This window comes from Vulpes vulpes, chromosome 2, assembly GCF_048418805.1.
Source record: "Vulpes vulpes isolate BD-2025 chromosome 2, VulVul3, whole genome shotgun sequence".
Classification (NCBI taxonomy): Eukaryota; Metazoa; Chordata; class Mammalia; order Carnivora; family Canidae; genus Vulpes; species Vulpes vulpes.
Window position 1 is genome coordinate 58,659,973 of NC_132781.1, and position 14,147 is coordinate 58,674,119.

Sequence of the window (14,147 nt, forward strand, 5' to 3'; positions counted from 1 at the left end):
TGCGTTTGGTGCAGGGTGTGATCTGGGGTCCTGGGATTGAGTCCCACATCGGGCTCCCTGCTTGGACCCTGCTTCTCCCTCTGCCTGTGTCTCTGCCTCTATCTCTGTGTATCTGTCATGAATAAAAAAAATATTTTTTAAAAATAAGGAGAGTGTGGGGATCCCTGGGTGGCGCAGTGGTTTGGCGCCTGCCTTTGGCCCAGGGCGCGATCCTGGAGACCCGGGATCGAATCCCACATCAGGCTCCCGGTGCATGGAGCCTGCTTCTCCCTCCGCCTGTGTCTCTGCCTCTCTCTCTCTCTCTGTGACTATCATAAATAAATAAAAAATTAAAAAAAAAAAAAAAAAAAAAAAAAAAAAAAAAAAAAAAAAAAAAAAAAAAAAAAAAAAAAAAAAAAAAAATAAGGAGAGTGGTTATTCTGGGGTGTAAGGAAGCAGTTGTGGCCCAGTGGGGGCAGGGAGGAATCAGAGAGGCTGATCAAGTTCTCTGTCTTGAACCAGGTGGTGGTCACAATGGTGTTTATTGTAATTCATGAAGCTATACATTTGTCTTTTTGTGGCTTCTGTCTCTATGTTTTATTTTATAACAAAAAGGTGGGCTTTTTCTGACCTTTGTTTCCTTTTACCTTTCTGTATTGTCTGAGTCTTCTGTCTTGAATCTTTTTGTTTCCAATGAATCTTCTATTTATTTTTCTAAAGATTTTATTTATTTTTTTGACAGAGAGAATGTGAGCACACAAGCAGGGGAGTGGCAGGCAGAGGCAGAGGGAGAAGCAAACTCCCTGCTAAGCAAGGGAGCCCGATATGGGGCTCTACCCCAGGACCCTGGGATCTTGACCTGAGTCAAACGCAGACACTTAACTGACTGAGCCACCCAAGTGTCTCTCCAGTGAATCTTCTAAATAGCTATTTCTTTTATTTCTTTTTTTTATTTTTTTTTTTTATTTATGATAGTCACACAGAGAGAGAGAGAGGCAGAGACACAGGCAGAGGGAGAAGCAGGCTCCATGCACCGGGAGCCCAACGTGGGATTCGATCCCGGGTCTCCAGGATTGCGCCCTAGGCCAAAGGCAGGCGCCAAACCACTGCGCCACCCAGGGATCCCCTCTTTTTTTTTTTTTTAGATTTTATTTATTTATTTGTGAGAGACAGAGAAAGAGAGGCAGGGACATAGGCAGAGGGAGAAGCAGGCTCAATGAGGGACTCTATCTCCAGACCCAGGATCACACCTTGAGCCGAAGGCAGACTCTCAACCACTGAGCCACACATGTGTCTCACTTTTCTTTAAAGCCAACTTTATTTTAGGGGACCAAAAGAATAAAGCACTTAGAGTCACCCTGCCAACCCCATGCAACCCATCCCCAAGTCCCAGCCAGTCCCGCCTACCTGCCCTCATCTCAGCTGTGTGGTTCTGACAGACACATCCTCACCCCTAGCACTTCATAGAGGCCCATATTCATGGAACACTCACCCAGAGTCTCACCCTCTGGCACTGGCTTCTCTACTCTTCATGTCTGCACTGACAAGAGCTTCAAAGTGTTGGGAGGATGGCACACCTAGAGTGTGGAAGCAGTGTGCTACCTCCACCGGCAACCTGTAAGCATTAAGCAAAGTATTTTCCTGGCAGGGATTATAGGTGCCCTCACTGCTACAGATTTCTTCCAGGAGTCCAGCAGTGACCCAGGAGAGTCCCTGAGGCTGGATCGAGGACCCCGGATTCAGTAGGGGCAATAGCCACTGGCTGGCCTTGGTAAGACCTGGCCAGGTCCCTAAATTCTGTCTCCCTGGAGACCCAGCTCAGAGTTGGCCTTTATCTGAGAAGGGTCAAGGTCGAGAGGAAGCCTACAGGTCTTTTCCCAGGCTCCAGAGGCAGGTGGGGCCTGGAGTTTGGAAGTGGGGGGCTCACAGGAGCCACAGACTCATTATCCTCCCCAAACCTGCTCAGTCACTAGGTTCCCCAAATGAGTAAACAGAATTGCCACCCTCCCAGGCCCTGCCCCACCCAGACAGAGTGAAGACACAACTCTGACTCTTCCCCATCCTCCCCTCTCATGTGTTATTCATTCCACCCCCTACATCTAGCGAGTTCCCCATTTCTCCCCACCCTCAAGCTGCTTTCCTTGCCCAGGCCTCTGCTCAGCTGATGGTTCACTGCTGTGACTCCACGATAAATGGCATGTGCTTTGCCTGGACACTTGACGTAGTGAAAGCACGTTGTCTGCTGGCACCTTGCCAGGCACTTTGTTTTCACAACTCCATGAGGTGGATACTATTATCAACCCCGCTTTATAGATGAGGACATTGAGGCCCCAGACCTCTATGTCAGCTGCCATATTAAGGCAGATGTCATGTGCTGTGGTGAAGATGGGATTCGAACGCCCGGCAGCCTGGATCCAGATTTGGAGACTGAGACTGAGGGCTCTGGCGTCAGCGGGAGCTGGGCTGGAATCGTCCAGATTCTTACCTAGAATCTTCCAGGTAAGTTGGAATCTTGCCCAGGGACTTACAAGCTGTATGACCTCAGGAAATTCACATCACCTCCTGAGCCCTAGTTTTTCCATCTGTACAATGGAGATGCTGATCTTACCTTGGGTTGTGGGGAAGGTAAGATGAAGTAGCGCACATAAAGCTTGATGGACAGTAGTTACTATCTCATTGCTAACAGCGCTTCCTGCCTCCAATCTTCCCTCCTGAGTCCCACCCACCACCCAGCAGGCTGAGTAATCTTTCTTTAAAAAAAAAAAATCATTTCTTTAAAAAAAAAAAAAAGCCATCTTGATACCATTATTCTCTGGCTAAAATATTCCACATGTCTCCAAGGCTCTTCGTTGCTACAAGATAAATCCTCTCTCTACTCCAGGATCCAAGGCCTCCCTGATACAGCCTCTGATGTTCTGTCCCCCATGCATTTCCTCTGCCTCTCCTGCCTTGGATTCTCACTCTCACGTCCCACACTTCATTCCCTGGCTTTTTCTCTTACCTACCAGGCTCTGCTTACACTCTCTCTTCTGCACATGCAATTCCTGCCTCCTGGAACACGATTCTCCACCACTCTCTAGTTCTGCGACTCCCCTTCTCTGCCGAGGTGAATGAGAAGTGGATTAAGCCATACTCTCTCCTCCAGCCTTGCCTTGCAATGCCTTTATTGTTATTCTTACAATGCAACGTGGAGTTATGGCTTCTGTCTCCTCTACTAGAATATAAACTCTTTGAGGCAGAGACTTATACAGAGGAGCCACGCCCAGTTGGAGGTTGGGAGTCCCAAGTGGCCTTACTCCTGGGCCCTGAGATCCTCTTGGCCTTTCCATTTGCCTCCCTGGAGGACAGAGAAGCACCTGCCAGGGAGAAAGCCCTGGCACTAAAGGTCAGGAGTGCCCCTTGTTGGAAGATGCTTTTTGGAGGGATCTGCCCAGCTGACAATGGCTCTTTTCTCCAGACTTCTCTCCTGCCCAGTGACAGACCAGGTTCCTAGGACACAGTTGATCAGACTATAGGCCGTAGCCCCAAATGGTCCAGTCTCAGAGCAGAATCAGATCCAAGACACAACATACAGTTATCCAATAGGGAATTAAAAAGAATTCCAAGGACACCTGGCCAGCTCATCAGAAGATCATGTGACTCTTGACCTCAGGATCATGAGTTTGAGTCACACATTTGGTGTAGAGATTACTTAATTAATGAATACACTTAAAAAAAAAGAATTCCAGCCTTTACCTGAATTTCAAGAACAATAGAGGAATTCAGACTAGAACTCACAGCAGCACTTCCCACCTGTTCTCTCTTCCCCGCCCCCACTTGCACCTGCTCCAACACCTTTCATAACACCAAATCCCCAGATGCTCCTTCGGTGTCTCTTTTTCTCTCCTCCCTTCTTCCCAGTTCTTTGTCTTAACCTCTCACCTCTACCCTTCCTTCCTTGTCCCTGCTTTACCATCCCCTCTACCTATTTTTCTGATTCTTCACAACTTGGGATCTGGGAACCCAGTTAGCAAATGGTTGGAGAACAGGGCAGGCATAGGGAAGGTATCTGACACTGGCACATTAATAAATACTCTCCCCAATATGCACACAGGGGATCTGGCACTTTCTTCTGTTGTTCTTTCATTCCAGACACAAGTCTCATGTACAATTTGCCTATCACTACCATATTTATCCTGAGGTCTCACAGCCATCCTGACTCACTAGTCTTTTCCCATGCCTTGCCTGCCTTTTATAGTTCACAAAGCGCTTTTATATTCCCTGTCTCACCAGAACTTCCTGATAACCCTGGGAAGGTGGAGACTAATATTGTCCCCATTTTACAGATAGAACAACTGAAAGAAGCTAATTCACCTGCCCAAGGTGCCACAGGCAGGATTTGAACCCAGATCTTCCTGAGTCTAGGTAAAGCTCTTAAACACTACTCTCCTTGTCTTTTCAATGAGATCTTTCAGCTGATGCTGAGACCACCATGTTTATATTAAGATACACACATATGTACGCACACAATCACACCCATCCGTGTACAAAGATATCTAATTCATGCAGTGTATAGATGATACACTCCAACATGCAGACTAACCTGTGGACACCAAATGGTGAGTGCATACCCAGGGGCAAGCACAGCACCGGGGCACACATGTCCACATACAGAAGTACAGCCTCCAGCCACGCATGTGTGTGCACACCACTAGAAAAGCGTCATTAATATGGGCAAAAGTGAGGCTAACCCCTCTGCTCTTCTGGTGGTCCTCTATGGCCCTGAATTCCTCCCAGGTCCCCCAGTTACCATGGCCTGCCCCTGCCTGAGCCCCTCCATCCCCTTTTCCTCCTGTATATTCTTTCATTGTGCCCTTTCCTGAACTCAGCTCTGCCACCAGGCTCTGCTGGGATCTCGTTATTTTTACAGCTGCAGGGAGCAACCTCTCAGAGAGAAGAAGGGAAGGCTTTGCTAAGAGGGTGGATACCTAACTCTCAGAGTCACTGCCAGCCAGCCTAGAGGGGCAAAGTTTCCCCTGTCCAGCTGAGATGGTGGCTGTGGTCACCTCCAAGGCCTGCCAGAGGGACCTTCCCTGGCAAATTGGCTCAGCACTGCTGCCAACTCTCCCCTCAGGGCTGGGGACACCTGGGGGTGGCTCTGGGCTTTGTGCCCAGAAAGGTCTCTAGCCCAGCAGCCAAGGGAAGGGGATTCTGCATCAGTGAGGATGTAGACAGAGCCCTGAAATTCTCCTTGTTTCACTTCCACTTACCGAGCAGGGAGCTCCAGGGCTCTGTTCATTGGTGTGGATCAGAGAACCTGCAGGGTGGTTTGCAGCACCAAGAGACAGGAGAGGGGGGCTAGTTCTGGGAATCTTTACATGAGGACAAAAGTGTGTTGGAGGAGAGAGGGAGGGAGAGGCTTGGGGACAAAAGGAGGGAAGCAGAGAGTATCTTATCACGGGTAGTCTCCTCTTGGCTGCAGAGGCAAAGGAAGACCACCTCCTGAAAACACTTTCATCTTGCCACCTTGCCCCCATCTCCATAAACCTACCAAGACAGCAGAAGGACTCTGGATTCCTCTTTTTTTTTTAAGACTTTATTTATTTATTTGAGAGAGACAGAGACTGAAAGAGAGCATGAGCTGGGGGAGAGGCAGATGGAGAGAGAAAGACAGATTCCCCGCTGAGAAGGGAGCCTGATGCAGGGCTTGATCCCAGGACCCTGCGATCATATGACTTGAGCCAAAGGCAGATACTTAACTGACTGAGCTACCTAGGTGCCCAGGACCCTGATTCTTCCTGCTAACTTCCATCAGCTGCAATCAGTTTAGCTAAAGTGGCATCTTTCCTGCTTGACATCTGGCTGTAAAGACCCAGTGTGACATCAGATGTTCTCCTTCTGAGGTTCCCCTCTGGCTGCCCTGATTCTCAGACCCATACCCAGCCTCCTAGACCTCAGGACCTCTACCAAGAGCTGTCCACCAGATTGGACACCTCTGAGTCCCTGGCTATGTAAGGAGTGGCTCTGGGGACAGCCTGGAAGCATCTTTTTGGCACAGGGTTGGGGTAAGGCCTCTGGGGGCTCCCCCAACACACCCACCCTCTCTCTGCTGAAGAGTGAGTCTGTTGTTGATTTTAGCAAAGTTTAGCAAAGAACTCATTATTTCATTTTCCAGCCCAGAATGCCCCAGTTGTGGAGTTAATTCCCCATCCTGACATAGGGCTAGCGCCAGACAGAATCAAAACTTTTGCTGAATACCCACTGGGCACCACTGTTTCCATCACAGGGTTAATTAGTCCCCATGAGCCTTAATCAAAGGAGGCTGCCTGGGCTGGGAGTTCAGAGACCTGGATGTCAATTCTGCAACTGATGACTGTGTGGGTGAGTTCTATCAGACAAGGTCCTTTTCCTCTCTGGGCCTTGGTTTTCCCAACTGCAAAATGAGCAGCTAAACCCGGACAATTCGCAAAGTCCTTTCCAGCTGGCTCGAACTTTCCATGACATTCTGTGATACTGACATTTCTATAACAGCCAACCATGGTCTAGGATGACGTTCTTAGTCATTCCATGACATTTACAGCCATCTACAGCATTCTATGATGACATGGAAGGTTAGTCCTTGACATGCAATGACATTTACAACCATCTACAGCGTTCTATGACATCTCTTGACATTTACAACAAACTATGACATTTACAAGAATTCACGATATCCTGTGACATTGACATTCCAGAGCATTTTGCGACATTCCTTGACATTCAACAGCACTCTATGGCATTCTAGCTGTGATATTCTGTGGCATTCTGTGACATTCTAAATTTATACCGGGTCGACTTGTCTCTCTTCTGAGGGGCCTCCCTGACATAGCCAGAGAAGCTGTATTCTCCTTCAGGATCGTCCCCCAAATCTCCTCCTACTCAAGGTGCATGACCCCTCTGTGGCCAGGGGCCATTGAATCTGGGTCTGTAGAGTCACCTGACCACAATCCTGATGTGGGCTTTGGGATTGTAAGGGACAATGTCTGCAGCAACAGTCATCTCCTTGGGAGTTTTTGCTCCCAAAAAGATCCTTCTCTCACTCCACCACCAGAATGTTCCAATTAATGGCTCCTTCCTTCAGGATAAGGGGGTCTCCTTGGCATAACATTAAGTTTAAGCATACAAGATATTTGCAAAGATTTGACCTATGGGAATGGCAATTTTATATGGTTCAACCTAATGCAACAGAAAGAATGTGGATTTGAGAATCAGTCTTGGGACAAACACCAGTGCTGCTGTTGCTTAGCTGTGAAACCTGGGCAACCTTGTCAGGCCTCCCTTTCCTCATCCATAAATACAAATAAGAACTTCTTACTCATAGGGGTTGGTGGAGGATTCAGTGGAATAATGCAAGTACAGAATAAGGCCAAAGAGTTAGAAAAGAATAAGAAGGCCATAAAGATCATCTTTTTTCTCCTTTGTTTCCTTCCCCTGAAGCCATAGGAAAACAATTCATGCGTGAAATGGCACAAGTCAAAAAAGAAGACCTGGGTTTTGATCTTGACTCAGCTACTTCCTCACTGTATACCCTTGAGATGACGATTCTGTTCTGCGGACTTCAGCTTTCCCATCTGTAAAATGGGGTAGGAAACAGATCAGTTCAAGGACCTTCAGGCTCTAATGGCCTGGCCTTCTCTGGCTGGGAGGGGAAAGGTGATAGAACAAGGAATCCTGAAGTCTGGTGGGGCAGGCCCTGGGGAATAATGGGTCACCATAGTCTGTCCTCACAGGACACAGGCAAGTGAGAGGAGCAGGGCAGACCTGAAGGAAGAAACGTTTCTTTCTAACCATTGTGAGATGACAGGCTTGGTTGTAATGCTGCTTCTCGTGTTTTCAGCAAATGGCTCTACAATCTCCACCTGAGGGGAGTGGTCAAGTACCACACCAGGTGGGTTGTGCCAGTGGGTTGTGCCACCTCCAGCCCTGTAGGCCCCGGGGTGGTGGGAAGGAAGCTGGTCTAGTGCTGAAACCTTAAGAGACTGCGCCCCCTGGTGGCCAGATTCTGTCATTGCAGCACAGGGCTCCAGGTCCAGGGGCTGACTCACCCACTGACCAGTGCTTGGTCTTAGCTGGGCAAATTTCTTTTTGAGAGGACATTGAGAGAGGGATTTGTAAGGAGGTGACTCAAGTGGGGGCAAGCCTGTAGGGCAGAAGACTGGTAAAGACCCTTAGTAACCTTTTCAACAAAGTTTAGTGAGCACCTACTATGTGCCAGGCAGAGTGCTGGGCTCTCCTGCTGAGTGTTGAACAAAACAAGGACCTTGCTCTTGGAGGAGCTTACAGAGTATGGGGCTCCTGGGCTGACTGAGGACCTACTATGAACCCAATTCTCATCTCTGGACTCTTCACAGTAAACCTGGGAGGTGAGAATTATCATCCCCATTTTGTCGGTAAGGAAACTAAGACCTGAGGCTGCATAGATAGAGGGGGCAGAGCTATGATTCATTCTTAGATCTAGATGCTTCCAAAGTTTCCCATCACATGAAGTTTGTGCAGTAGGAAGAGCCCATCCCAGGCAAGCCTCTCATCTCAGGTAGCCTTCTTTGGGAAATGGGGCCTAGGAGGTTTCAGTGGGTTCGGCAAGGAAGGGAGTATCCGGACCTCTGCCCATGCCCTGAGTCCAGTGGAACTGCCTTCCAGACTGAGGGATGCTCCAGGGAAGCAGGCGTCCGAGAGCCTGGGCATTGTTCTCATTGTCTTGGCCTTCTCTTTGTCTGAGGAGCATCCGGGGCTCGCTCCTCCCCTAGCGGAGATGGGGGCCAGCTGCCTGGAGAGTCTGCTGCCGCTCATTAGAGCCCTCATAAATGCCTCTCTCATGGGACTTCCCACCCCAGGGTCTGAGGGAGAGTTTGACACGAATCTAAAAATAGCTGCTGTTTTGTTCCTTTGTTGGAGGGGAGGAGCTGGCAGAGGGGCTCCAGCTCCCCTTAATGACCTGCCCACAAAGAACAAAGCCTATTCTCTGGATTTGCTCTGCTTCCGCAGTGCCCTGGCCTCCCCAGCTCCTGGAGTTGGGTGGTGAATGGTGGTCCTGCTGGCAGAGGCAGGGCCAGAGCCCAGGCCTCTGAGCCAGACGAACCTAGGCCCCAGTAGCACACAATGTGCAGTGAGATGTATGGGCAAGGCTCTGTGGGGGGAGGAGTCTGCATGGGTCATGTGACATCGGGTTTGATGTCACACCCCACATCGCAACTGATAGAGGATGGTACAACAAATCACTGTGTGGGGCTTATTACAGGCAGGCAACTCTGGGATGGTGTGCGACTGAGCTAGAGACTCTGGCCATGTGTAGGTGACACTATGTTGGGTGTTGGCTGGTCATAGTGAGCTTCACTACATGCAGGTGACACTATGTGTGTGTTGGTTTGACAAGAGGTGATGGGACTGACTCTGCAGGTGACACTGTGTGTGACTCTGTGGCTATGTTGGTGACACTGAGAGGTGGGGCTAACTGTGCAAGTGACAGTGATAACCAAATGGCAGGAAGCAATGGTAGCACCCATAGCCCAGAGCGAGCCTGGCCCAGCTTCTAATTCCTGTCTCTCTAGGCAGCTTGTGGGAACTCCTTTGGGTTTCTCTTGTTCATTATTCCTGTTCTTTTCCTTTTACCTGCTACTGCCTTGCTCCCCAGGCATCTCTCTACATCTGCACCAGGAGTGGCATGCTTGACTTTCAGGGGTTCTGCAGATGTGGCCACCCACCACCCAATGTTGGGAGGAAAGCTGAACTAGAAGTAAGCATGCCACACTCCTGTGGAGGCCCGCCCAGGGAAAGGAGGCAGGAGTGGAGACCAGCCAGGAGGCTCTCAGCCTCACCCTCAATGTTTAGGTTCACTTCTCTCTCTCTCTCTTTCGCTTTTTAAAAAATTTTTTTTATTTATTTATGATAGTCACAGAGAGAGAGAGAGAGAGAGACAGGCAGAGGGAGAAGCAGGCTCCAATGCACCAGGAGCCCGATGTGGGACTCAATTCCGGGTCTCCAGGATCGTGCCCTGAGCCAAAGGCAGGCGCTAAACCGCTGCACCACCCAGGGATCCCATCTCTTTCGCTTTTTAATAGGCTCTTTTTTTTTTTTTTTTTAATTTTTTTGTTTTAACATTTCACTCATCTATTCATGAGAGACACAAAGAGAGAAGCAGAGACAGGCAGAGGGAGAAGCAGACTCCACACAGGGAGCCTGATGAGGAACTCAGTCCCGGCTCAAGTGCTGAGCCACCCAGGCATCCCTAGGTTCATTTCTCAAACGTAGAATGCATACATATGTTACTGCAGAGTTTTAAAAACAATCGAAGCAGACCTGACAAAAAAGTTATTCATTGTTAATCTAGTTGGTGTGATTTTGAGTAATTATTATGCTATTCTTTTGACTACTCAGAATTTTTAATCTCTCAAAATAATTAACAAAAGCAATACTGCACATGATAGAGTTTGTTATACACAAAAGTTACCACTGATGTCAGGCACTGTGCTGAGTGCTTTATGTGGATTATCTGGCTGAATGTTTCCCACAATCCTAGGAAGGGGCTATGGTTAGCATCCCCCATTTTATAGATGGGGAAAATGAGGTTCAGAGGCCCTGTGGCAGGTGTGCTGGCTTTTACCCTAACTTCCACACTGCATGGGAGCTCAGGAAAGCCCCGAGTTCCCCTCTGCTGGATCACCTGGCACTGAGCGAGTGAGGCCTAGGTTTTATGTATTAGTTATTTATTCTGTGCAATAAATCATCCCCAAATGCCATGGTTTAAAACAACAGTAATCATTTAACATCTCTCACAGTCTTTCTGAGTCAGGAATCTAGGGGCAGGCTGGGCTGGGCAGTCCTGCTTAAGTGATCCTGAGTTTTCTGTTAGATGTTGAGGGGCTGCACTCATTTGAGCATTGGACTGGGGCTAGAGGATCCACTTGCAAGTTAGCTTACCTCACATTTCTGACAAGCTGATGAGACCTGTCAATCCCTCTTTACGTGGGCCTCTCCTCAAGGCATCTGGAGCTTCCTCACAGCCTGGGGACTGGGATCCAAGAGTGAAAACCCCAGGAGAACCAGGCAGAAGCTATATTGTATTTTATGACTTGGTCTTGAAGTCACATAGCATCACTTCCACAGTATTCTACTGGCCAAAAGGGTCAGACCTGATTTGATATAGGGCAGGACTGTCAGGAACTCTGCAGGGTCTGAGATTTTACCCTAATTGCATGCTAAGAAGTTAGCCTGCCTCTGCTTCTTGGATGCTGGCAGAAGACATGAGGTGCGCCAGAAGAAGTTTGTAACTCACAGCAATAGCAGTAGCCAGAATTATAACAGCAGAGCCCCAACTCCCACAGATCAGCACAGAAAGGACTAAAAATCACCTGCACACAGGGCAGCCTGCGTGGCTCAGCGGTTTAGTGCCTCCTTCTGCTCAGGGCGTGATCCTGGGGTCCTCGGATTGAGTCCCACGTCGGGCTCCCTGCATGGAGCCTGCTTCTCCCTCTGCCTGTCTCTGTCTCTCTGGGTCTCCCATAAATAAATAAGTAAATAAATAAATAAAGTCTTTTAAAAAAATAAAAATCACCTGCACACAGACTAGTGGTCATGTTATAAGAGAGCAACTCTAATTGGGGGACCCAAATCTTTTATCATTAGCAGTAGCATGCCTGCTCTTTCCCCCAGAGGGGGACACTATGTCAGTCTTCCAGAGGGTTTGCCACACAAACATCCATGACAAGAGAGTCCAGAACAAAGGACAGTCAGAGCCTTGCTCACGAGTCATGCTAAAATGTGAGAGCTCGGTCTTAGTCAGCTGGGGCTGCCGTCACACAGTCCCACAGACTAGGTGGCTTAAAGGACAGAACTTGATTTTTCACAGTTTTCAGGGACTGGAAAGTTCAAGATCAAAGTGTTGGTCAATTTGGTTCCCAGTGAGAGTTTTTCTGTTGGCTTGTAGATGGCCACCTTCCACTGTGTCCTCTCATAGCAGAGAGAGAGAGAGAGAGAGAGAGAGGGAGGGAGGGAGAGATAAGGAGAGAGGGAAACCTCTTACAAGGCCATCAATCCTATGGGATTAGGGACATCCTCAAGTAATCTCTTCCTGAAGCAAGAAGTGGGGAGTGGAGGCCATAGCCTCTTTGTTAATAGTGATAACATCCTTTAACAAACACCTTAACTATTTTTGAATATCTGAAGTGGAATTTGTCTTTCTCTTTTTATTTCTTTCAGAATATTTCTAATTCCCCTAAGGCAGATGGATGTTCCCTGACCAACCATTGCCAAGATCATAATTTTTTAAAAGTGAGGCACCTGGGGGTTGGTTAAGTGTCCGACTCTTGGTTTCAGCTCAGGTCCTGATATCAGATTCTTGAGATCAAGCTCCACCTTGAGACTGTCTGTCTCTGTGCTCAGCAGGGAGTCTGCTTGGGAGTCTCTCTCCCTCTCCCTCTGCCTCCCACCCCCACTGGGCTCTCACTCATTCTCTCTCTCTTTCTTAATAAGTCTTTTTTTTTAAGAATTTTTTTTTAAAAAGCACGTTGATAATCTTCAAACCACTAAGCCAGTTTACACACAATTATTCAGAAACATAAGTGAGATTATCTAATACATACTGTCTTCAATTTTACTTTTTATATAGAAAACATCAATTCTATGTAAGTAATACAGATATACTTTTTTAACAGTGCAATAGTATTCCAGAGTATAGATATAGCACAATTTATTCAACCATAATTCTGCAAGACATTTAAGTTATTTCTAAATATTTCTGTATTACTGTAGTGCTTTAGGGAATAACCTTACAAATATATTTTTGCGTGTATGTGCTAGTAATTTTATAGGATGGATTTTTTCAAGTGGAATTGCTGGGATCTAAAATACACATACTTTATATTTTGATAGATACATGAGTGTGCTCATTTCTCCACACCTACTCCATTATTAAATACCATCCACTTTTTAGTTTAGTAAATCTGTTGGACAAAAAGTAGTTTCCTCGCGTGTTTTAATTTTCATTGTTATTAGTGAGCTTAAGCTTTCTTCATCATTTACTGGCCATTTGCAATATTTCTTTCTGAACTATTTGACCATATATCTAGCCTATTTTACTATTGGATTGCTGTTATTTTTTTATTGGTTTGCAACAACTCTTTATATGTCCCCCCCCACAGTGAGGTTTGTTAAACAAAACAAGCTGAAGTCTCAGGAGCAGGTCTCTTTGGAAGGGCAAAGCTTCTTAAGAAGCTCCAGGGGAAGCCTGGGAGGAGAAATTCTGGATCCTTGGCTGCCTAGGACCCTGTAGGAGGAATCTGTACCTGCAACCATCCGGCCTTCTCCCTGTGGTGCCTCTGCCAGCACGCACTGGTAGACACAATCAGTGCCACCCAAAAACACCAAACACAGCTGAAACTCACATCCATGGATATGCAGAAACAATAAAAACTGCATGTGTGTGCATACCCACATGGGTATGGGCATGGACATACATGCCACATGTCCCCATTCATAAATGGTAACATGTACAGATGTAAGGATACCCACAGGTACAAAGTACATGTATGTGTGTGCACAAATACATCGACATGTACACACAGGCCCTTTCAGGTACAGCTCTACTAAGAGATGCAGTGCGCACATGTGCACACAGACCCAAATGTAGGTACCTACTCTCTCAGCCAGAGGCCCAGCAAGAAACAGTTGGCACACTCAAACAAGGTAAGCAAAATGTAATTGAAGGGGCCATTCACAAAGGTGAGCATAGGGTAAAGGAAAATCCAAAGCTATAGTGATGCCCTTGGTGCTAGCAATAGTAGGGAGCCAGGTTGCCCACCCTCAGCCTGGAGGGCCAGGGGATGGGGCCATGTGGGAGCTGGTCAAAGCTACAGTTTTGCAGGACTCTCCAACAGAAACTATGGCGATCAGATAGTCCGATCTACTTTATAACTCCTAGGCCACTACTGAGCCACAGCCTGATGGGGGAGGAGCTGGCCAGTCCAGCCCCTGCCTTCTGATCTGCTGGCCAGGGTGGCCATTGGCCAAATCCAGCTAGAAGCCAGACAGGAATCTGGTTGAGGCGCTTGCAGGGTCAGTGTTCTTGGGGGGCATGAAGCAGGGTGGGGAGCAAATCTAGAGGGACAGAGTATGTCTAACATTTGTGCATGTATGATGGCACCCACACGCAGGGC

The 14,147-nt window shown here is 47.8% G+C and overlaps 1 long non-coding RNA gene across 1 annotated transcript in view; it reads left to right on the forward strand.

Annotated features, from left to right (window-relative positions):
* The first annotated feature begins 2,358 nt into the window (after window positions 1-2,358).
* LOC140596066 (uncharacterized) overlaps window positions 2,359-14,147 on the forward strand; it is a 76,022-nt gene continuing 64,233 nt past the window's right edge. Inside the window, exon 1 of the long non-coding RNA XR_011998098.1 lies at window positions 2,359-2,478. This is a non-coding gene — a long non-coding RNA (uncharacterized lncRNA). The remainder of the gene's footprint in view (window positions 2,479-14,147) is intronic.